Source organism: Sus scrofa, chromosome 15 (genome assembly GCF_000003025.6).
Source record: "Sus scrofa isolate TJ Tabasco breed Duroc chromosome 15, Sscrofa11.1, whole genome shotgun sequence".
Classification (NCBI taxonomy): domain Eukaryota; kingdom Metazoa; phylum Chordata; class Mammalia; order Artiodactyla; family Suidae; genus Sus; species Sus scrofa.
In genome coordinates, this window is record NC_010457.5 from 122,054,868 (window position 1) to 122,077,154 (window position 22,287).

General features: G+C 43.9%; 1 long non-coding RNA gene across 1 annotated transcript in view; it reads left to right on the forward strand.

Annotated features, from left to right (window-relative positions):
* The window catches only part of LOC110256948, a 251,790-nt gene extending 250,754 nt beyond the window's left edge, over window positions 1–1,036 (forward strand). The window contains exon 4 of the long non-coding RNA XR_002339032.1: window positions 851–1,036. This is a non-coding gene — a long non-coding RNA (uncharacterized LOC110256948). The remainder of the gene's footprint in view (window positions 1–850) is intronic.

Genomic DNA, 22,287 nt, shown 5'->3' on the forward strand with positions numbered 1-22,287 from the left:
GTGGCTCTGGCGTAGGCCAGTGGCTACAGCTCCGATTCAACCCCTAGCCTGGGAACCTCCATGTGCCACGGGAGCGGCCCAAAGAAATGGTAAAAAGACAAAAAGACAAAAAAAAAAAAAAAAAAATCAATTTTCCCACCTATTCATGCAGCTTTGATTGGAAGTCTAAATGGCAAAAAGGCCTTGGCATGGAATACTATTTACACTACGACTTTCCCCCCATATTCACAGACATTATTTTGCAAAAGAAGAGGGAATGGGGATTATGCTCATAAACACATGTTTATTGAGTACCTGGTGACAGAGGAACTCGAGATGCTGGGAAATGGGGAAATACACTATGGGGTCCCATCCTCCTTGGGCTTATAGATGAGTTGGGGAGATGGAAACTGGCTATATAAAAAGATAAATGACCACAGAGCCACAGGACCAGTGCCAATAATACATGCCATTGGATAGCTGGGAGATGGCTTTTGAGCAGTGGCAGATGTGCTGGCCTCAGTCCTGGGTGATTTTGTAGGTTATCGCGTTAATCCTACAGGAATTCAATGGTAGGTGTAATCACTGGGGACTGGGATGGTCAGAAAAGTCTTGAGTGAGAGGTAAGGCTTGAGCTGGGTTGAATTATATGGTGATATTTCTCAACAGTAATGAAAGCTGGCTGAGCTGAAACTCAGAGCATAATTCTTCACTGGCTGGCTGCTTTAGATAGTAATAGCTTCAGTGCCCTTCAGAATGGAATTTTTCTGAGCCTGTGAAGATGTGTGAGGTGTGCCTGGCAGGTGAACATTCTTCCATTTGCCTTCCACCCATGGTTTTAATTAAAATACACTGTTCTTCTCTTGGGTAGCTCTTTGGAGCCTCCAGAAGTTCTGGAACATCACTGCAGCGGCTGAAATTAAGCAGAGGGGGATCCTGTCTCTCATCTCCCACCCAGTTTTACTCAGCAATAATGAACATACATCACTGTGTAAGTTAAAGGCATACAGCATGATGACTTGCTTTACATGTGTTGTGAAATGATTACCGCAATAGATCCAGCCAACTTTCATCTTCCCATATAGATGCAAGAAGAAGAAAAGAAAGAAAAAAGGAAAATATTTTTTCCTTGTGATTAGAACTCTTAGGATGAACAATCTCTTTCTTTAAAATAATTTTTATTTTTTCCATTATAGTTCTGTCAATTTTCCACTGTACAGCAAAGTGACACACACACACACACACACACACACACACACACACACACACGCATTCTTTTTCTCACATTGTCCTCCATCAGGCTCCATCACAAGTGACTAGATAGAGTTCCCTGTGCTATACAGCAGGATCTCATTGCTTATCCATTCCAAAGACAATAGTTTGCGTCTATTAACCCCAGATTTCCAGTCCATCCCACTCCCTCCCCCTCCCCCTCGGCAACCACAAGTCTCTTCTCCAAGTCCATGAGTTTCTTTTCTTTTCTGTGGGAAGTTTCGTTTGTGCTGTGCGTTAGATTCCAGATATAAGTGATATCATATGGTATTTGTCTTTCCCTTTCTGACTTAATTCACTTAGTGAGGATGGACTCTCTTGACTTGCTTATGTATCATACAGCAGTATTAGCAGTAATCATCCTGTTTTACATTGCACCCCTAGTATTTATTTGTCTTGTGACTGGAAGTTTGGACCTTTTTAATCACCTTTCTCCAATTCCCCTTCCCCCACTACCTGACTTTGCTAACTACAAGTCTGACTTCTTTTTCTCTGAGTTTGATTTGTTCTTTGTTTTAAATTCCACGTATCAGTGAGATCATATGTATTTGTCTTTCTCTGTCTGACTTATTTCACTTAACACAATACCTTCAGGGTCCATCCATATTGTTGCAAATAGTGGGATTTCTTTGCTTTTTATGGCTGAATAATATTCCATTGTGAATATTTACATACACGCACCACAATTTCTTTACCTATTCATCCATCTATGGACACTTAAATTGTTTCTGTGTCTTGGATATTGTAAATGATACTGTTGTAAACATGGAAGTTCATGATATAGATATAATTTTGAGTTTGTGTTTTCTTTTCCTTTGGACATATTCCCAGAAGTGCAATTCCTGGGTCACATGGTAGTTGTAGTTTTAGTTTTTTGAGTACCTTCCATACATTTTTCCTTAGTGGCTGTACCACTTTACACTTCTACCAACAGTGTACAAAGTCTCCTTTTTCTTCATGTCCATGCCAGCAGTTGTTATCCCTGTCTTTTTGGTGATGGCCATTCCAACAGACGTGAGATGATACCTCATTTGGTTTTAATTTGTACTTTCCTGATAATTAATGACGTCAAGCAGTTTTTTTTCATGTGCTTGTTAGCCTTTCATATATTTTCTTTGAAGACATCGCTATTCTGGTCCTTAGCCCATTTTTATTTATTTATTTAAACATTTTTTTTTCTGAAGGAAATTATGGATAATTTTTATTTTCAGTAAATCTTTTTTTTTGACTTCGAAAGTAACAATTTGTTTATTTATTTTTTTAAATTGTTATTTCCCCAACACATTTTTTTTTTTTTTACTTTACGGCATGGTGACCCAGTTACACGTATATGTACACATTCTATTTTCTCACATTATTCTGCTCCATCATAAGTGACTAGACAGAGTTCCCAGTGCTACAGAGCAGGATCTCATTGCTAATCCATTCCAAAGGCAATAGTTTGCCTTTGTTAACTCCAAGCTCCTAATCCACCCCACTCCCCCCCTCCCCCTTGCCTTAGCCCATTTTTTTTTTTTTTTTTTTTTTTAAGTAAAGGTGGGAACTGGGGGACTCAAGGTCTCAGGGACTAAGAGCGCCTCCTCAAGAAACCACACTGCTTTTATTGTGTTCTTTTTTTTTTTTGCCTTAGCCCATTTTTATTTATTAATTAATTAATTTATTTTTTTGTCTTTTTTTTTGCTATTTCTTGGGCCGCTCCAGCGGCACATGGAGGTTCCCAGGCTAGAGGTGGAATCGGAGCTGTAGCCACTGGCCTACGCCAGAGCCATAGCAACGCGGGATCCGAGCTGCGTCTGCAACCCACACCACAGCTCACGGCAACGCCGGATCGTTAACCCACTGAGCAAGGGCAGGGACCGAACCTGCAACCTTATGGTTCCTAGTCGGATTCCTTAACCACTGCACCATGACGGGAACTCCCCTTAGCCCATTTTTAAATTAGGTTGCTTCTTGTTTTGCTACTGCGTTGTGTGAGTTCTTTGTATATTTTGGCTATGAACCCCTTATTAGATATAGGACTTGCAAATATTTTTTTTCAGTTCCATAGGTTGTCTTTTCACTTTGTTGATGTGAAATATCTTTAAATCCTGTTTCATGTCAATGGTGGCAGGGGGAGGCAAGGAGAGAGCAGGGTCTGGCTGAAGTATAAATTTTCCCCAGAAGAATTCTTCTCATTTCTGAGTCCTTTCTCTGATGTTATTTCTGCCACTTACATAAAATTCAGTTGGGTTTATGGCAGGAGGCTCCCAGATTTACACTCTTCCTCTAGGAGTTAGGAAATGACAATGCACATAGCTAAATAACACTTATTGAGAGCTTACTATGGGTTTAAACTCTCCATGTAGATTATTTTATTTAATCCTTACAACAATGCAGATCCATTTTACAGATGAGAAAACTGAGGCTTAGGTTAAACAAGTTGCTCAAGACCACACAGCTAGTAAGAGGTATACAGAGGGATTGGAGCCCTTGGCCTTCTCTTTTTAAACTTTAAAAAAAGTAACAGCTTTATTAAGATATAATTCACATACCTTGTATCTCACTCATTTGAAGTGTACAATTCAGTGGTTTTTAGTTTATTCATTTGTGTAACTGTCACTATAACTGATTGTAGAATATTTTTATCTCTCAACAAAGAAACCTTATATCCTGTTTCTCCCCAACCCCTTCCTCTCTCTCAGCCCTAGGCAACTTGTCATCAACTTTCTGTCTTTATAAATTTGCCTTTATAAATTTTCATATGAATGGGATTATATATTGTGAAGTCTTCTTGGCCGGCTTCTTTCAGGTAGCATTAATGTTTTCAGGGTTCACCCGTGTGGTAATATGTGTCAGTACTTCATTCCTTTTCATGGCCGAATAATATTCTGTTGTATGGATATACCATATTTTATTTTTTGATTCATGAATTGGTGGACATTTGGGTTGTTTCCATATTTTGACTATTGTGAATAATGCTGCTATGAATATTGATATTCAGGTTTTTGTGTTGGCATACGGCATAGCTAGGAGGGGAACTCCTGGATCATAGGGCAACCCTATGGTTAACCTTTTGAGGAACTGCTAGACCATTTTCCAAAGTGATCCACCATTTGACATTTCTACCAGCATAACACCTTCAGTGTTAACCACTAACAAGAATTTATACCTTAGTCACCTATTTGCCCTAAAAAATGTACATACAACTCAGTAAAGCGCTAATAAAGCCAATTAGAAACTAGAGAATTAAAGCTGAACTCTGGGTTTGGATGCTTCCAGTGCTTTTTGATTTGAAGACATCAATTGAGCCAAGTGCTGAAGAGGTAAATGATGAGAACTGCCATATTTGTATTTCCCTTTATTCCCTGAGGCATTAGGGGGGTTTTCTGTTTATTTCTAAGACTGAGTGGTTTCTAGCAATACAGGTGCATGTGCTGTAATAGCACAGCATTGTCTGTTATTCTGAAAAACCATTGATATTTGCTGAAAGACAGCACACAAAAGGAGACATGCTTAATATCTATGCATATATCATGCTGGTCTCTTGAAAAGTTGTGTGCATACTCTGGGCATCAAGTTCACTGCCACTTGATTATAAGTGACATAAACCTCAAGGCTATTTTTTTTTTAAAATGAAGTAGAAAAAAAAGATAAATTTGGAAAGTAATTCTTTTTTTCCCTTCCCCTTGCAACAGATTTTTGAAAGGGGCTCCAAAGATGATTTTCAACAAGGTATATATGTGGATGAGTCTTGAGGCTTACAATCTGGGAATGGAAGAGCATTTGTTGAGTGCTTAACTCTGAGTGCCCTGGGCGGGTATGAGAAGAACATAAGCCCATAAGCTATAGTCTCTGCCCTCTGAGAGTTTGTATCCTGTGTTATTAAAGAATAACTCAATGCTAAACTGTGACCGTAAGTGCTGCAGGAGTGGAGAGGAAGGGGAGGTGGCATGTGTTGGAGCAGAGGCTGAGAAAACTTAGGCGGGAAGTGGAAACAGCCTAGAAGGAAGCCATGCCAGGATTTAGTTAAACGGGAAGAAATGGTGTGGCTTTTTCAGGGGGAGGCAGTTCTCTGACCCCTGCCAAGCTCTCCTTTTGGCAAAGAGAGAGAAGGCCCCTAGCTTGGAGCCCCAGGCAGGTGATGTCTCTGGCTAGAATTTTTCTTATCTTTATTTTATTTTATTTTTTTATTTTTTGGCCACCCTGCAACATATGGAGTTCCTGGGCCGGGGATCAGATCCGAGCCACAGTCTTGACCTATACCGCAGCTGCTGCAATGCTGCATCTTTAACTCACGGTACTGGGCCAGGGATGGAACCTGCCTCCCAACGCTCCCAAGACGCCTGCTCTTCCTGTTGTGCCATAGCAGGAACTCCTATTTTTTTAAACTTAAAAGTATAGTTGATTTACAATGTTCTGTCAATTTCTGCTGTATAGCAAAGTGACCCATTCATACATCTATGTGTGTATACATACATATATTATATGTATATAATATATAATTAAAAGTATAGTTGATTTACAATGGTCTGTCAATTTCTGCTGTATAGCAAAGTGACCCATTCATACATCTATGTGTGTATACATACATATATGTATACACACATACATTCTTTCTTGCATATTAAAAATACACTGTTCAACTGAGACTCAACTTGATTCAAGTGAAGTTTGAAAGGAGAACTGAAGGGGGTTGTAATTTAAAGTATAATTTAAAATCCACCCTACCTCCTGCCGTCTCTGACCCACCAGCGGGGCCGTTCTTTGGTGCAGGATGCCTTCACTTTGGTTAAGGCTGTGCTCCACTGCCTGCTGCCCCAGGCTGTGTTCTCACTCTTGCCCCTTCTCCCCCTGTGGCTGTGTCTATTGGTGCTATGCAGAGATGCCAGACTCTGCCACAATGGATGTGGCAGTGGTGGCCCCGTCCCAGCTAAAAGCATGAATGTAGAGGCAGATTGCTCTTCTCCTTTCTTTCCCTGAGGGGGGCCATCATGCGCCAAAGCAATGAAATGTACACAGGCAAGAGGTCTCGAATCATCCCTCCGCTGGAACATCTAATATGTCTCCTGCTACCCATAAATAAAACAAAGCACAAATCCTTTTGTCCAGCATTTAAGGCCCTCTACTGCCTGATCTCAACATTCTTTTCACAGAATCAAAGTCCTTGCGAGTTAGGAAGGATTTAGAGTCTTTCCATCCTGATGGAGTCTCTAGCCAGCCCTCTAGGATTCCAGCACCAACTTGAGATCGTGGTGCTCAGCCTTGCTGCCCTTTAGAACTTTGAAAACTCCCAAAGCCTGGTGCACCCAAGACCCAGTGAATCAGAACCTCTGAAGGTGAAACCAAAGCATCACTTGTTTTAAAAACTCAAGCCAGGTGTTCCTATCATGGTTCAGTGGTAATGAACCCAACTAGGATCCATGAAGATGGGGGGTTCGATCCCTGGCCTCACTCAGTGAGTTAAGGATCTGGCATTGCCTCGAGCTCTGGTGTAGGTTGTGGATGTGGCTTGGATTCCACATTGCTGTGGCTGTGGTGTAGGCCAGCAGCTGTAGCTCCCATTTGACCCCTAGCCTGGGAACCTCCATATGCCTCAGGTGTGGCCATTAAACAACAACAACAACAACAAAACTAAAGCGATTCCAGTGTGCAGCCAAGAGAACCACTGCTCTTGGGCCACACCTCCTACCCATGGAAACGTGGTCTCTGGGGATGGGATCCTGGAAACTGTATTTTCAATAGACACACAGGAGGTTGTAATGTGAATGCTTCACAAACTTGCGTGTCATCCTTGCACAGGGGCTGTGCTAATCTTCTCTGTAGCATTCCAGTTTTAGTATATGTTCTGCTGAAGTGAGCTCTCCAGCTAGAATGTAGAAAATCATCCCTCCTTATCTAAATCCACCGGGTCCCTTAGTTTCAGTGAGTTCAGACAAGGAGGGTTGGGCACTTACAGTACTGATTCAAAGTTTGCTTCTTCTTTTTTTTTTTTTTTTTTGCCACACCCATGGCATGCAGAAGTTTCCAGGTTGGGGATCAAACCTGTGCCATGGCAGCGACCTGAGCCGCTTCAGTGACAGCATAGGATCCTTAAGTGCTAGGTCACCAGGGAACTCCTAAAGTTTGCTTCTTGAATACATTTGAGTAAAAACATGAGTTGATTTAAGGAGAAATGTTAACAATAGCACTACAGGAGTTCCCGCTGTGACTCACTGGGATCGGCAGTATATTGGGAGCACTGGATGCAGGTTCTATCCCCGGCCCAGCACAGTGGGTTAAAACTCAATATTGCCACACCTGTGGCCTAAGTTTCAACTGCAGTTCGGGTCTGATCCTTGGCCTGGGAACTCCATATGGCTGTGGGGTGGCCAAAAAAAGTGAAAAAAAAAAAAAATGTATAGGTGGAAAGGGGAGGCAGAAAGGAAATGAAGTTGTGAAAAATTATACAAATCAATGACCTCCAGGAAATACTGGGAGGTTCATTCAGAACCTGGGCTGGTTGGAGAAAGCCCCAATCTGGTTTGTAGAGAGGGCTGGTCTCCTCATGTCTCGAGCCTGTAACTGTTGAGGACTCCACTGGGAAATCTTTCAAGTTCTTTCCAGTTCTGCACCTCTGTCTTTCCATGACAGTCCACTCCCCAGGAGAGCGATCAGGCCTGGTGATCCACCAGTGGCCATGGCCCTAGTCTGTGTCCTGCTGGTGCTGAGAGCTGGGGGAGTGGGGGGGGCAGTTCCCTGGCGTGAACCCTGGCCTCATTCCTGTGAGATGGCCAGCTCCCGATTTCCTTGGAAATTGCAGGGCAAAAACATTTTAAGAAACACAGGTGTTCCAGCTAAAACATCACAATCTTTCAAGAGGAAAAGAACCAAATCTAAAACAAACAAAAGAAAACAAAAGAATGAAAACAAGCCAGAGAGTTCCCGTTGTGGCGCAGTGGAAATTAATCTGACTAATATCCATGAGGACATGGGTTCGATCCCTGGCCTCCCTCAGTGGTTTGGGGATCTGGCCTTGCCATGAGCTGTGGAGTAGGCTGGAAGCTGCGACTCTGATTTGACCCCTAGCCTAGGAACTTCCATATGCTGCAGGTTTGGTCTTAAAAAGCAAAGAAAAAGAAAAAAAAGAAAACAAACCAAGTAGGCTTATAATTAATGACTGAATTTCCCTCCATTTTCAATTTTTGGAGGGATGAGTATGTTTCTTGTCTTTTCCTAAAAATGTTTTCTCAGGTAACAGATGATGAATCCTATTTCAATTTTTTTTTTCCCCACTATATTGGACGGTTATGGAAAAAGATCCCTCCAGTTCCCCCTCACTATCGACCCCCCATCATTGTGTGCCAACAGATACTGTTCCATAGATCATTTGAAAGCAGTTTTGCGTTTCCTTTAAGTTTATGGTTCTTAAATATTAGCGTATGTAAGACTTACTCAGGGAGCTTACTGAACCTGCAGGGCTCTGGGCTCCAGCCTCAGCAATCTGACGGAGCAGGCATGGGTTAGGGCTCAGGAGCAAAAACCTTTCACAAGTCTCCCCGATGATTTTGCTGCTGATGGTCCACAGACCACCCATCCAGAAGCTTTGTGCGAAGGAAAGACAATGTATGCAGCCATCTCCATAGCACCATGTTGTGAACCTACACTCCCCCCGCCTCCTTCATTTTTACTGCAGCCTTTAAATGAATATCAAGGGCAACTTTGATGTGATCAATATCTCAACAACAGGGGAAGGATAATGTAATGGTAGAAGGGCGTAAGTTCAGGCAATTCAAAGTCTGCCTTCAAATCCTTATTTTCTAGCTTTGTGATCTTGGGCAGCTTGCTAACCCTCCAGTCTTAATTTCCTACTCATTTAAGTGGGAATCACAACAGGGTTAATTGAGTTAACCCATGTAAAGCCCCTGGTACGAGGTAAGCATTCAATGAAGGTGAGCTGTTCTCAGTATGGCAGGAGTTGGGAGAAAAAGCAGAGAGAAGAGGCCAGAAGGCAGATGTGGGAGGTGTTATGACAGTGGAGCTTGGATCCCAAGGGTAGCATATGACCAGGGAGAAAGGTGGAGTTCCTTCTAGTATGGGCTGTGCATGTGGAGCACCTCCCAGGTGAGCACTCTGTCTCTCTGGTGCCCTGAGAGGCAGCGGTAACCAAGTGTAACGTGAAGGTGGAGCCCAAAGTGCAGGAGAGAGTAAGAGTTGTCCCCAAGATTCCACAGAGTGGCTTGGCATTCACACCACAGAGATGATGCTGTGTCAAGTTTCCGGGCATTAGAGGGTACATTGTGGATAGAGGGTGCTCAGCGACGTCGTGGAACTAGAGGGCGCTCAGTGACGTCGTGGAACTAGAGGACTCTCAGTGACGTCGTGGAACTAGAGGACTCAGTGACGTCGTGGAACTAGAGGACTCTCAGCGACGTCATGGAACTAGAGGGTGCTCAGCGACATCATGGAGCTCACAGCCAAGCCTGACTCTACATGACTGTGTCCTGAGCTGTTCTCTATACATCACCCCTGGGCAGCCTCTAGTATTCTGGGGGCGTTGGCTCACATCTCCTAGGAATGGCTTTATAGGAATGACTCAGCAGATAAGAGGTATTTGCCCCCAGAAAGCTGGCTGGGCACTTGCTCAGGATGCCAGCACACATTCTGTTTTTAATTTTTTTTTTCAGGTGCTTATCAAAAGCCTGCACACAAATAGTGCAGGCACAAGGGGTGTGAAACAAATTCCCCTTATCCTTTTCCCATATGCGAAAGTACTATGCCTTTGGCTGAAAATGCAAACCTTTCTTCCCAAGGTGTGTCTGAGTCTCAGAGCCAGGATTGAGCCCAGTTAAACTCTTACAGTGCTTTGTTTGAGCAGTAAATCTGTTGAAAAGGAAATATGGATAAACTGAGGGGAATTTCATACACAGAGGATAGAATATTCAAGGTAGCCAGTCCTGCTGCGATTGCTGCCGCGTTGGTGATGGAGAGGAGGAAGCTGGCTCTCTAAACCTGCGTACGATCCCTTTCTCTGCATCTTCTTTTTCTTTTCTTTTCGCCAACCACTCAGTTCCAGGAAAGGACAAAAAAGAAGAGAACAAACACAGGAGGACAGCGAGGAGTTGTCATTTTGGTATAAATCTCTGATTTTTTTAAAGTCACATTTGGAATTTCTAAAGTCACCTTCCAGTTTTGGAATCCACCTTCACGAATATCTCCCCAATAGTAAGGAAAACAGTTATTCTCATTTCCAAAGTGGGTCTTAATTTAAACACCAAGGATAGTGACTTTTGCTGAAGGTCTAAATTGTGAATACCTGGCAGATACGCCAGAAAGTCTCCACCCACGGAAGCCCCAAGCCACGCCCCCGCCCCTTGCTGCTCTCTGTCTGGCCACCAGGATCCACTCTTTACTTGCCTTGCAGCTGCTCCAGTGTTTTGTTTTGCCTTTTTTTTTTTTTTTCCCCTCCCACTGTCAGCCCAATATGAATCCAATCAGGGGCCTCCCTCTGTGTCGCCAAACCAACCCTGACTCCTGATGCAGGGGAAAGATGCAGAGCCCTGACCCCAGCCAATAATAACAATGTTATAGCATGTTCTAGATTTGCCTCTTAGGCGCTCTGCTGGCTTTCCCCACCTGCCTTTAATTTTTGCTCTTACCACAAGCCGATAGAGATATGCATCAAAGACTTATCAGATGCGTGTGCCTGACAGAACTAAAATGCTCAGTCCATCTAATTTAGCAAATTCTAAATAGCTACCTTCAACTAAGTTCAAAGAATGTCATTGTTCTTCTGTTCCTTCTTAACACACACACACACACATACACACACACACACACAACCCCTCCTTTGGCTAACTGAATCAAGACAAGCCACTAAGAGAATGTAGCAAGGTATGAAAAAAATAAAGGAAAATCCAAGTAGATTGAATGTTAACAGAACATTTTCAAGCAGTAATTTACATTTGCACAAAGGCTCAGGGTTGGTCTGTATTCTGATGTCACTGAAATATCCCCAATTTAAATGTAAGTACTTTAATAACTAGTTAGGGAAAGAAAAACTTTCTTTCCCAGGCAAGCGGCAATAGAAACCTTTCTGTTAGATTCCTTTGATTACAATAGTCCTTTGTTAACAGGTTGTAACTTTGCCCGGGGACCAGAGATAAGCTCCTAAAATCCCAAGGACCTGTCTTCCGTGTGAAGAGGCAGGTTTACCTTGAAGATGGATTGAAAAGAAAATAAATGTCCAGCGTTTAACTTTATTCTTATTTGTCTTCACGGGTCTCTGCCTGAGCAGCCTGACAACGTCAACAGTGGTATGGAAATAATGTAAAGCCAAACACCGTGGATGGAGAAGATTACTCATACTTGTTTCTCAGAAACCCTTCACAAATTAGACAGCACCATCCTCAGGCGTTTGCTAGATTCATTTGATAAGTGGGCCACACAGAGAAAAAGAACAGCCACTTTGGCAGGTCTAGATGATCTAGACTGATTTGACAGTGATCAGTTATTAATCAGTAACCAGATCAGTAATTCAATGGAGGAGGGTAGGAAGAGTCTTTGGGTCTCACCTAGGAGCCACCTGCCAATTATTTTGTTATAGTATTATTATTGTTATTTTTTTATAATACCAATTATTTTGTAATACTATTTCCAGCTACAGAAATTCTTGGGTTCAAAAATGAGGGGAGTTTCTGTTGTAGCTCAGAGGGTGAGGAACCCAATTAGTATCCACGAGGATGCGGGTTCCACCCCTGGCCTCGCTCACCGAGTTGAGGGTCTGGCATTGCTGCAAGCTATGGTGCAGGTTGCAGATGTGGCTTGGATCTGGCATTGGTGCAGCTGCAGTTCCGATGTGGCCCCTTTCCCGGGAACTTCTATATGCCACAGGTTGTGGCCCTAAAAAGAAAAGAACAAAAAATGAGAAGGAATTTGAAAGACAGTTCTGTTGTCTCCCATGTTACAGTCCAAGAAAGTGAGGCTCAGGCTCACACTCTTATGGGTCAGGATGAGAAGCCAGAGCTACTAGTTCTTAGGCCAGTGGATTTTCTGACCCTTCCCACTGCCCTGATACTTGATCAGTAGAGTCTTTCAATGGAGGAGCAAAGGAAGGAGATGCAGTGGAACCTGATTTGTGCATTTTATCATCCCTGCTCTGGGTACCTTCCCTATGTGTGTCCCCTTCCAGTCCATTGATTCTGGTGGCCAGAGGGAACAGAGGGCAGGGGAAGAAGACAGACAGAGAGGGACTAAGAAAGACTGGGCCAAAAAGGAAGGGGAGGACCCCGGGGGAATGGCCAGGTTGGACAGCATGGGTTTCATTCCACCCAGAACAGAGGAGGAGGGAGCCAGCTCCATCTTTCCCCTTTTCCACACCAGCACTGCTTGCTGAGAGTTTCTTCCACACATCATCTCCATTTCCCCCGACGGTGGATGAGTGTTTTCATTCCTGTTATGCCTGAGAAAGTTCCAAAAATACACAGAGAACGTCTGGTTATATGGTATTTAGAGTTGGCCCCAGAACAGAAACTAGTATGTTGAGAAGGAGCCTGTTTGCAGTGTCTGTTTGTTTGCCAGGACCTAACATCATTGTGTAGGTTTGGGAGTTTGAAATAAGCACTTGCATAGTTGGGTTTTGTTCCAGCCAATCTCAAGCATTGGAGTCGTGTTCTCATTGCCTGGGCCTGTTTTAATAATACTGTTGTTAAGAGTCTAGGACTTTTCATCAGGCGAGCAGGGACTGAATCCTGGCTGGACCTTTATTTAACTCTGGGCAAATTTCTGAGGCCCTGGTTTTCTCATCTGCTCTGGAATAATAATAATGGGTACCTCCGGGTTCATGAAGGGTAACTAAGATAATGTTAATTGGGGGATTTGCCGCAGCAGCGTGTGTCATGGGGTCAAAGCCTGGAAGTGGCGATCAGTGTCGTCCTTGTCAGTTGTAGCCCCGCCCCAGGGCTTGGCCTGTATCTGTTCTCAACAAAATGTGAACCTGAATCAAAGGCTTTCACAGAATAGTCTAGAATATTCTCTGCTTTGTGGAGGGTATGGTCCTAAGTATCAGGTGAAGTCGAATTTCCCTTAGATGCATGTTTTTGAAGCACTTGGGCAGAAACAGGGTCCAGGAGCATGCCAGGATGTCCCTGTTGGCAGTGAATAGGCTTCGGGTTCAGTCCATCATCTGAGCGGCAGAATAGTAGGTGTGATCAGTCACTGGGTTTACACTGAGGTTCTGAGACCCGTTCTGGGCAAAGACAGAACCTGGAGGTGTCTGTGGAACCTGGTGGTGGCAATGGAAAGGATGTCCTTATCACCTGTCACAGGGGCCACTCCAAGTGCAAAACTGCTTCTGTCTGGGGAATCTTTAAAGGCTCGCCTCCTGCCACCCATGCTTGGCATAATTATAAAGTTCATATCTTTTTACTGCTTGTGTGATATATACAGAGACTATAACTTTCCAAGAGGTGTCATCAGGGGATTCTGGGAATGTTTACTGCACGGTGCCTATGATATGACCTGGAATTGTACCCTGTTTGGGGTTCAGATCCTAATCCACTAACTAACTGTGGACTTTGACAAGGTACTAAAGCTCCACTGAGAATGCTTTAGCGGGAGTTGCTTTATCAGTTTACTTGCCCACATGAGGGCTGGCTGAAGCGGTGGGTGAGAGGACATAATCAGATACTTTTGATAGGTATGGATGGTGTTGGTGCTGACATTGGCTAGGAAGGGGATCCAGAGGCAGGAGAAGGGCACAGTCAGGAGAACTGCTCAGAATTTTCTGTGGAAAGCCAGGGCCGAACAGATCTTCTAGTAGCTTTGCAGAAGACTGACAGGTGGACTCAAACGCAGGCTGGACTATGTGTTTGGGTATGTGAGTCATTGGGGCGTGGGACAAATTCTTGGCCTTTTGTGACTCTCAGTTTTCCTGTGTGCTAAATGGGGACCATGACAGCTCCTCTGCTTGCCCTGCAGTGTGTGTGAGGCTCAACGCCATTGAGTGAAAGTGCTTTGTAAAGCTGACAGGCAGGCAAAACATGGCTGTGATTGTTTTTTTTTTTTAACCAAAGGAGACAACAGAATAAATGATACCTCACTTCCTTCCACTCCCCCTTTCATTTTCCTTATCTCCCCTTGCTTGAGGAGGGGGCATTGTGCTCCTCTGTGCCATGTAAGAAAACTAGTTGAAATGGTTGGATCTTTAGAGGACTCATCAGCATGCAAGGGAAAAAAAAGTTTCTATTTTAATTCTTCTAGACAAAGGTAAATAAATGATGGAATTTTGACACCTGCATCTGAAGAGGGTTTACTCTTTTTTAATAAACTTCGTACAAAAGATTGGAAAAAATTTACCTGATTTCATGGGTTATAGGACAGATGGGGGGTTAAGGAACGGGGTGATAATGGAGAGTTGGAATTGAAAACTCAACTAGAGAGAGTCAAGCTGGGGAAAATGCCGAGAGAACCCATTCAGTTCTGCAAAGGAAATTTCCATATCAAAACAGCTCTCTTGACCATATGCATTATCGCTCTGCCTGCCCCTGGTTTTCACTTTTATTAGGTCATTCCCTCTGACTCCCAGTGGCCATCCGAAAGTATTCTGTGTGAGGAATCTCTGCAGTCTGAGGTCTTAGTTCATGGAGAATTTTGATACCTCCACTTATCTTTATGGGGTGGCTTGTAAAGAGATTGAAGCTCTTTAACCAAACACTGTCTCTAAGTCCATATGGAGAGAAGATGATGGGTAAGTGATTAAGTTGTTAGAATGGAAGAAAATGCAGGATCCATTAATGGTCAGAAGAGTGACATCAGGTGGTGCACTCAGCTGTTTGACTGCTTGTCTGGGCTACTTAATGAGTGCGTGGTCTGTGTGTGTGTGTGTGTGTGTGTGTGTGCGCACGTGCTTGTGCGCCACATCCACCTTGGGTAAAATTGTGATGGAAGCTAAGATAGTTCTTGTTATTCCTCCTTCTTCTTTTCTTTGTATTTGCTCTCACCGCTTCTCCCCACTGGCCCAATAATGCCTTATTCTTCTCTCCCTCTCTGCTTTAACCTTTCTCTGCCACGTCGGCTGTAGGGGCTCTGCTCCCCTGCATACCAAGCGTAACTGATCATTAACAGCTTAGAGTGGCATTAAGGGGTGGGTGGGGAGGGGAGGCACTTGCTTTTTCAAGTTTGTGCTTCAAAGAAACTCTTGGGCTAAGAAGGGTGGAAATATTGACCAGGATTTCAGGGGCAAGGGGTCTAGTGCTTAGAAAAGTCACTTCACCCAAGGACCTGATGATGTGTTGCCTGGAGGAAAGTTTGAGAAGGAACAGGGAGAGCTGTCCTGGTTCACTGCGGTGCACGCAGGACTGGGGGCCAGGTAGCATCTCTAAGGAGAGCGATTTCATCTCAGCTCTCAGGGGTGGGGGCCCTTGATGTGAGAGAGTGAGCTCTGAGCCTCTGGCAGGCTGGGAAGGCATCCCTGCAGTGACAGGGAGGCAGGGAGGTGACACACCAAGGCCCTGCCAACTCTTAAGTACTATGATTTTGCCATCTCTTTTGACTGGTGCTAAGGGAAGGTCGGCCCCATGGTCAATGTCAACCTCTGTTTTCACTGGAAAATGCAGTTTTCATTCTGCTTTTTTTGTATTGGGAAGTAATATCAGACTTTTAAGAGAGTTTAGCTTGTGTCTCCTTTTCCGGCCAAATATGAGTTTATGCTTCTTCCTCTGTGATTCGGTGTATATTTTTCAAGGGACGCTGGGATAGCTCGAATTTGCTCATTTAGACCTTCACAATTTCCTGGAGACTGAACAAATTCCTGCCTTGCGGTTCTCAAGGGCAAGGTCGTTCAGATGACCTGGGCTGCCGCGGGAAAACGGCCTCATTCTCGTTTTCAGTAAACACCTCTGATTAGTATTCGTCTGAGATATTAACAGCGCTGAGAGTAAACACCAGGGTTTTATCCTCTCGTCTAAATGGGCATTAACTCGAGGTATGTCCCTTCTGTTTTGCCACGATTCATAAATCACCCCCCTGTAAAAATCAAAGGCTGAGACTATTTGGTTACCTGTGACCACGATGGACTTTCTGTCAGTGACATTTGCCTTCCTGCCCTGGGTTCTTCTTAAGTCCTGGAGCCTTTCTCGCTCCACCTTTGACCTGGACTTCCTCTGCCAGCATAAACATCTCCTCTCTTTTATTCGGACAGATGCCTGTAGGAGCGCGGGGAAATGTTACGAGCCTTGGGTTGGTTTGTGTTTATTTGGTTCCTGCATCAAATGGAGGTCTGGCTGGATGCAATCAACGTGGCCCTTCTGTTTTATTCAGTGGGCTTCCAGTAATGATATGCAGATGCCAGATGTCACTTGTTTGGGCACAAGGGGGCCCGGCCCTAGTCTTATTTGCTCCTCATGATTTGATGTCACTGGGGGCTTTGTCTCCAACAAGCCAGCTCAGGTAGAAAACCAGCCGCTGCTCAGCAGGCTGTAAATGTGAACACACACTATAAAAAGGCTGGAGGACTCACTTAACTACAGGTTCTGAGCAGGAGCCTTTAAGAGCTGAGCTAAACCATTGTGGCCTTTCTTTCCTTTGTTTTTTGTTTCTTCCTTAAGTGACAGTTATGAGTCTGTCCCTCAGTCACACCATTTGATGTCAGGAATTGAGAAGATTGGGTCATGTAGGAAGGTCATTGCAAAGGCGCTCGAGGTTGGGAGCTTGGACTGACACTCAGCCTGTAAATACCTGGTTCAAATTCCTGTTCTGGAGTCTGATGGGTGGGAGGTCAATATGGTCCTCCTTTGGTTACCTCCTGGCATCCACTGCCATTCCGACAAACACGAGCCTTCCCTGGTCCTCAGCTGCCCCACACTGGAAGTGAATCCCCATGGAATTATTTGTAAGTGATGTTTTTTTAAAAAAAAAGTGAGGCGAAATATATGCAGCATACAATTTGCCGTTTCAGCCATTTTTGAGTATTCAAATCTGTGGCATTAAGTACATTCTCATTGTTCTGCAACCACCACCGTCATCCGTCTCTAGAAGGTTTTCATCCTCCCAGACAGAAACTGTGTACCCATTAAACATTAACTCCCCATTCCCTCCTCCCTGCAGGCCTTGGTAACCACTATCTGCTTTCTGTCTCTATGAATTTAATTCTCAAGGGGCTTCATAGAAGGGGACCATGAACTTGACCATGACTCTTTTAGGAGACCATGAACTCTTGCCTCTGACCCCCACATAATCACCACTTCTCTCCCTAGAGATATCCTCTGCTGGTTGTGTGATGCTTCCTTCTGTTTCCTTCCTCTGTATTTACATGCTTACACACCTCCATGTACACCTGTCTTTAAAAATATCAATAGAGGAGTTCCCGTTGTGGCGCAGCGGTTAATGAATCTGACTAGGAACCATGAGGTTGCGGAGTCGATCCCTGCCCTTGCTCAGTGGGTTAACGATCCAGCATTGCCGTGAGCTGTGGTGTAGGTTGCAGATGTGGCTCGGATCCTGTGTTGCTGTGGCTCTGGCGTAGGCTGGCAGCTACATCTCTGATTAGACCCCTAGCCTGGGAACCTTCATATGCCACTGGAGCAGCCCAAGAAATGGCAAAAAGACAAAAAAAAAAAATTTAATAGATACACAGTATTTTAACTGTTCTGCATCTTGCTCTTCCCATGTAACAATATGTCTTAGAAATTGTTAGACTTTAATTATTTCTTTTTACTGGCTTCATAGTATTCCAGAATATGGCTCTATCATAATTGCTCCCCAGCTGATGGACATTTAAGTTGTTCCCAGTTTTTAACTATCATCCATGACAAATAGCTATATGCAACTTTTAATATCCTCCTTTTGTGCGTATGAGCAAGTATTTTTTAAAAGCATGATTCCTAGAAGTGGAATTGCTCATTCGAAGGCATGGGCGCTTAAAATGTTTATAGATGCTGCCAAATTGTTTTAAAAAAAAGGTTCACTAAGTTATGAATTCCCTATCCAAGTGGTGGTGTTGCATCTCCTGGCACCCCCTCCAGCATTTGATGGTATTAATATTTTAAACTTCTGCTCATCTTACAAAAGAAAAATCTTAAAATTTGCTATTCACATTGATCTTTTATAGTCAGAGAAGAACCAAAGAAGGATTAGGAGAGAGCAGAGGGTCAAAGTAGAAGGAGGGAAGGGAAGATGAGGGGATTTGTTCTGGAGATGCTGGTACTCTTTTGAGGAAAGTGCAGGGGCTGGACTAAAGCCATTAAGAACAGATGTTTCTGGGAGTTCTCATCGTGGCTCAGTGGACATGAATTTGACTACTATCCATGAGGATGCAGGTTCGATCCCTGGCCTCGCTCAGTGGCTTAAGAATCTGGCATCGCTGTGGCTGTGGCATGAGCTGGTGGCTATAGCTCTGATTCGACCCCTGGCCTGGGAATTTCTATATGCCGCAGGTGCGTCCCTAAAAAGGAAAAAAAAAAAAAAAAGATGTTCTTGAAGACATGCACTTCTGCTGCATCCACGAGCCATGTGGCCTCAGGCTGCATGGCCAGGGAGTGACCCAAGACTTTCTGCCCTCCTCGCACCCCCCATGAGGTGGCCACAGTTGTCTCTGTCCACGGCAGAGGCCAACACGTGCATGGTCTCAGAAGCAGCAGTGCTGTAGCTGTCCTGAGACTTATCTCAAATCTGCTTCACCCACAGGGCTCCCTCTGCTCGGAGCACTCTTTCCCCAACTCATCGGCCCAACTGGCTCATCTCTAAGTCAATTTAAACATCGCTTCCTCAGAAAGACCTTCCTGAGATCCCACCAGTAGAGTCCTTTTCCTCCTAAGCACCCACAACAATTGTAGTTGCATGTTGGTGTGACCCTGGCCACTGATGGTTGAGAACTGTTGATAGAGTTTCTCTCTCTCTCTCTAGTATACGCTCAGTGACGGCTGGAAACGAGTACATCATAGTCACCATTGTGTCCTGGTACAGAGCAGGTGCTCAGTAAATATTTGTGGCCCTGGCAGTGGAGAGCATTGCTGCTTTTAATTCACAAATGAGAAGACTGAGGTCTGTGGAGGTTGAAACACTCACACACCTTGAACCATCCCTGTGTGCCAGTCAAGGTCTTCAGCACTCTACTTAGTGTGCAGAACAGTGTCTTGTGCTTGTTTGAATCATCTCACCTTCAAGCCATCCTACTTATCATCTTTATCTCCATTTACAGACAGGCACACGAAGACATGTCCCTCTTCCTGGGAGTGAAGTGAGGCCAGTTTACTTGAATCGTAGGTAGGGTTGGTCCCCATAACTTGGTGAAATAAGGAAAGTGAGGCCAGTTCCTCTTCTGCTCCCTTCTCTGGGAAGGGGTTCCACACCCTGAACTTGTTTACCTGGGTTTACTTCCTTTAAAGACTGGGAAGTGATTGCCTAACTGCACTTGACTAAACTAAATGAGCCAAGGTATTAATGATCTAATTGTCCTACTAGGCTCCTCTGCATTTTTTTTTTTTTTTTTGTCTTTAGGGCTTCACCCATGGCATAGGGACGTTCCCAGGCTAGGGGTCAAATCAGAGCTGTAGCCGCTGGCCTATACCACAGCCACAACAACGCCAGATCTGAGCTGTGTCTGTGACCTACACCACTACTCAGAGCAATGCCGATCCTTAACCCTTTGAGCGAGGCCAGGGGTTGAACCTTCGTCCTCATGGTTACTAGTCAGATTCGTTTCCACTGAGCCACAATGAAACTCCTGCAATTTTTCTTTTAAATTTAATTTTATTGGAGTATTGTTGATTTCAAATGTTGTGTTAGTTTCAGGTGTTCAGCAAAGTGAATCAGTCATACATATAAATGTATCTATTCTTTTTTCCCATATGGGTCATTCCAAACTATTGAGTGGATTTTCCTGTGCTGTGCAGTAGGTTCTCGTTCATCATCTGTTTATACAGTAGTGGGTGTATGTTATTCCCACCCTCCCAATTCTCCCCCCCACCACCAGTGGTTTAGGGGGAAAGAGCTTCCCCCCTGTTTGCTGGGGGAAATAGCTCGACCATAAGAGATGGCTCTCCTCTGGTGGAGATTTCAGGCTGGGGAAGGATCCTCTCCTGTCCTGATGTCACATCAGAGAGGGCTCAGTCCCAACTCTCCTGGGCGAAAAAGTCTGGTCTTGCACATGGCTCTCTTTGTATCACTCCCTGGCCAAGCTAAACACGCCCTTGCAGGGGAAATTCAATTGCTTCCTGAAGATGGATGAAAAGCCTTAGGACTTTTCTTTTCTCTCTCCTGAGCTCCAGAAGGCATTTAGGAATCATATTCCCAGTCTCAAAATAGAGTCCCAAACCTACTTTAATTCATTTCATTTACTTATTTTTATCTCAGATTTTCCACAAAGGGAGTCAGCCAGAACTATTCTTGACAGCTTTGAGGCAGCAGGGGAGAATGCAAGGGTCAGACGGGCTGGACGTGGAGCCCCAGCTTTGCTGCTTATTCATTGTGTTTTCAGCTTCCTGACCTAAAATGGTCCCTTCTGTGAAATGGGAAGGATGATATCTACTTCGTGTGATGATTGGGAGGGTTTATCAAGCACCTAACCAAGAAGCTGGCAGATCACAGGCAAACATCAAATGGTAGCTACAATTTTCAGATTGGAAGGAATTTACAGAATCAAGTTTTTGGGCCAGTAAGATCTCCTAAGTTCTGCCCATATTGAATTTATTTAATTTTCCCAGACTTTTAGAAGCATTGGTGTATATATATATATATATATATATATATATATATATATATATATGCTTTATTTCTACTTCCTCTTACTTCAGTTTCTATCATGACATTATGAAAAAATGTGCGATTCATCTAGTAGTCATATTAGTCCCGAGAATGATTTTTAAAATTAGTATGTATCTTTCAATTATTTATATATCTTAAAATCCTTACCTGAAATTTCTTTCTTTAGCTACCCATAAAACCATGAAGAATTTATTGAGTCATTTTCCTGGAGCCATAATCAGGATACATCTCTGAAAGCATGACCATCCCCTTTTAAACTTTTAATGATGTAGGATGATTTTTATTTCTAACATTATGATGTTCAAATAATGTATGTGCAATGAATGTAAATAGCGGTGCTAAGTAAGTATCACATAGTTGGAAAAATCTCACTGGCTGTTTATACCCGGGCCAGAGTAGACTGCAGATTGAATATAATGGGAAAAGGGAATGTGGTTCAATTAGAGAACTCTGCCTGCAAAGGGACTGGCTTGACACCTGCTATCTTATTTATCTCTGCATCCTCAGGATCTCACATGCAGTAGGTGCTGAATGCGTGTTTATTGCATGAATACATGCATAGGTAGGAATCATTTCCATATCTGCAAGTCACACTGACCTGTGTGGTTGCAATAAATCTTAGGGCCATCGCTAAACTTTTCATTCAGTTTGCAAATTTACTGAGTGCCTAGCTTATGCCAAGCAGTGATGAGAATGAGGCACAATAATTCCCTGCTCTCTTGGAGCTTATATCCTTAGGAGACCTGGATAAAAATAAAACCTCAATTGCTGAAAGATGGGTGCGGTCCAATAAGGGAGAAAGCCAGAGTGGCTGGACGGTGGAGCTAATGAGTTAGTGGCGTGTGAAGGGTCTGGAGAGGGGAGCAGAGAACAGGCCAAGGAAGGCCATTGTTATGGACTTCACTTGGGCTCTCTCAAACCTGCATTGAAAACCCTAACCCCCAACCTCACCGAGTTTGCAGATAAGGCCTTTAGGGATATTACTAAGATTACATGAGATCATACAGGTGGGGCCCTAATCCAGTAGGACTGGCATCTTTATAAGAAGAGAGACACACCAGGGATGCATGTCACAGAGGAAAGGCCATGTGAGGACATGTGGAGAAGTCAGCCGTCTGTAAGCCAAGGAGAAATGAACCTTGCTGGCACCTTGATCTTGAACGTCCAGCCTCCGACACTGTGCGAAAATAAATTTCTTTTGTTTATGCCACCCAATCTGTAGTGTTTTCTTACAGCAACCCAAGCAGACTAATATTATCATAGAGGCCACATTAAGGAATCCGGTTATGAGCAGAAAAGCAGTGAAAAGCTGTGTACATT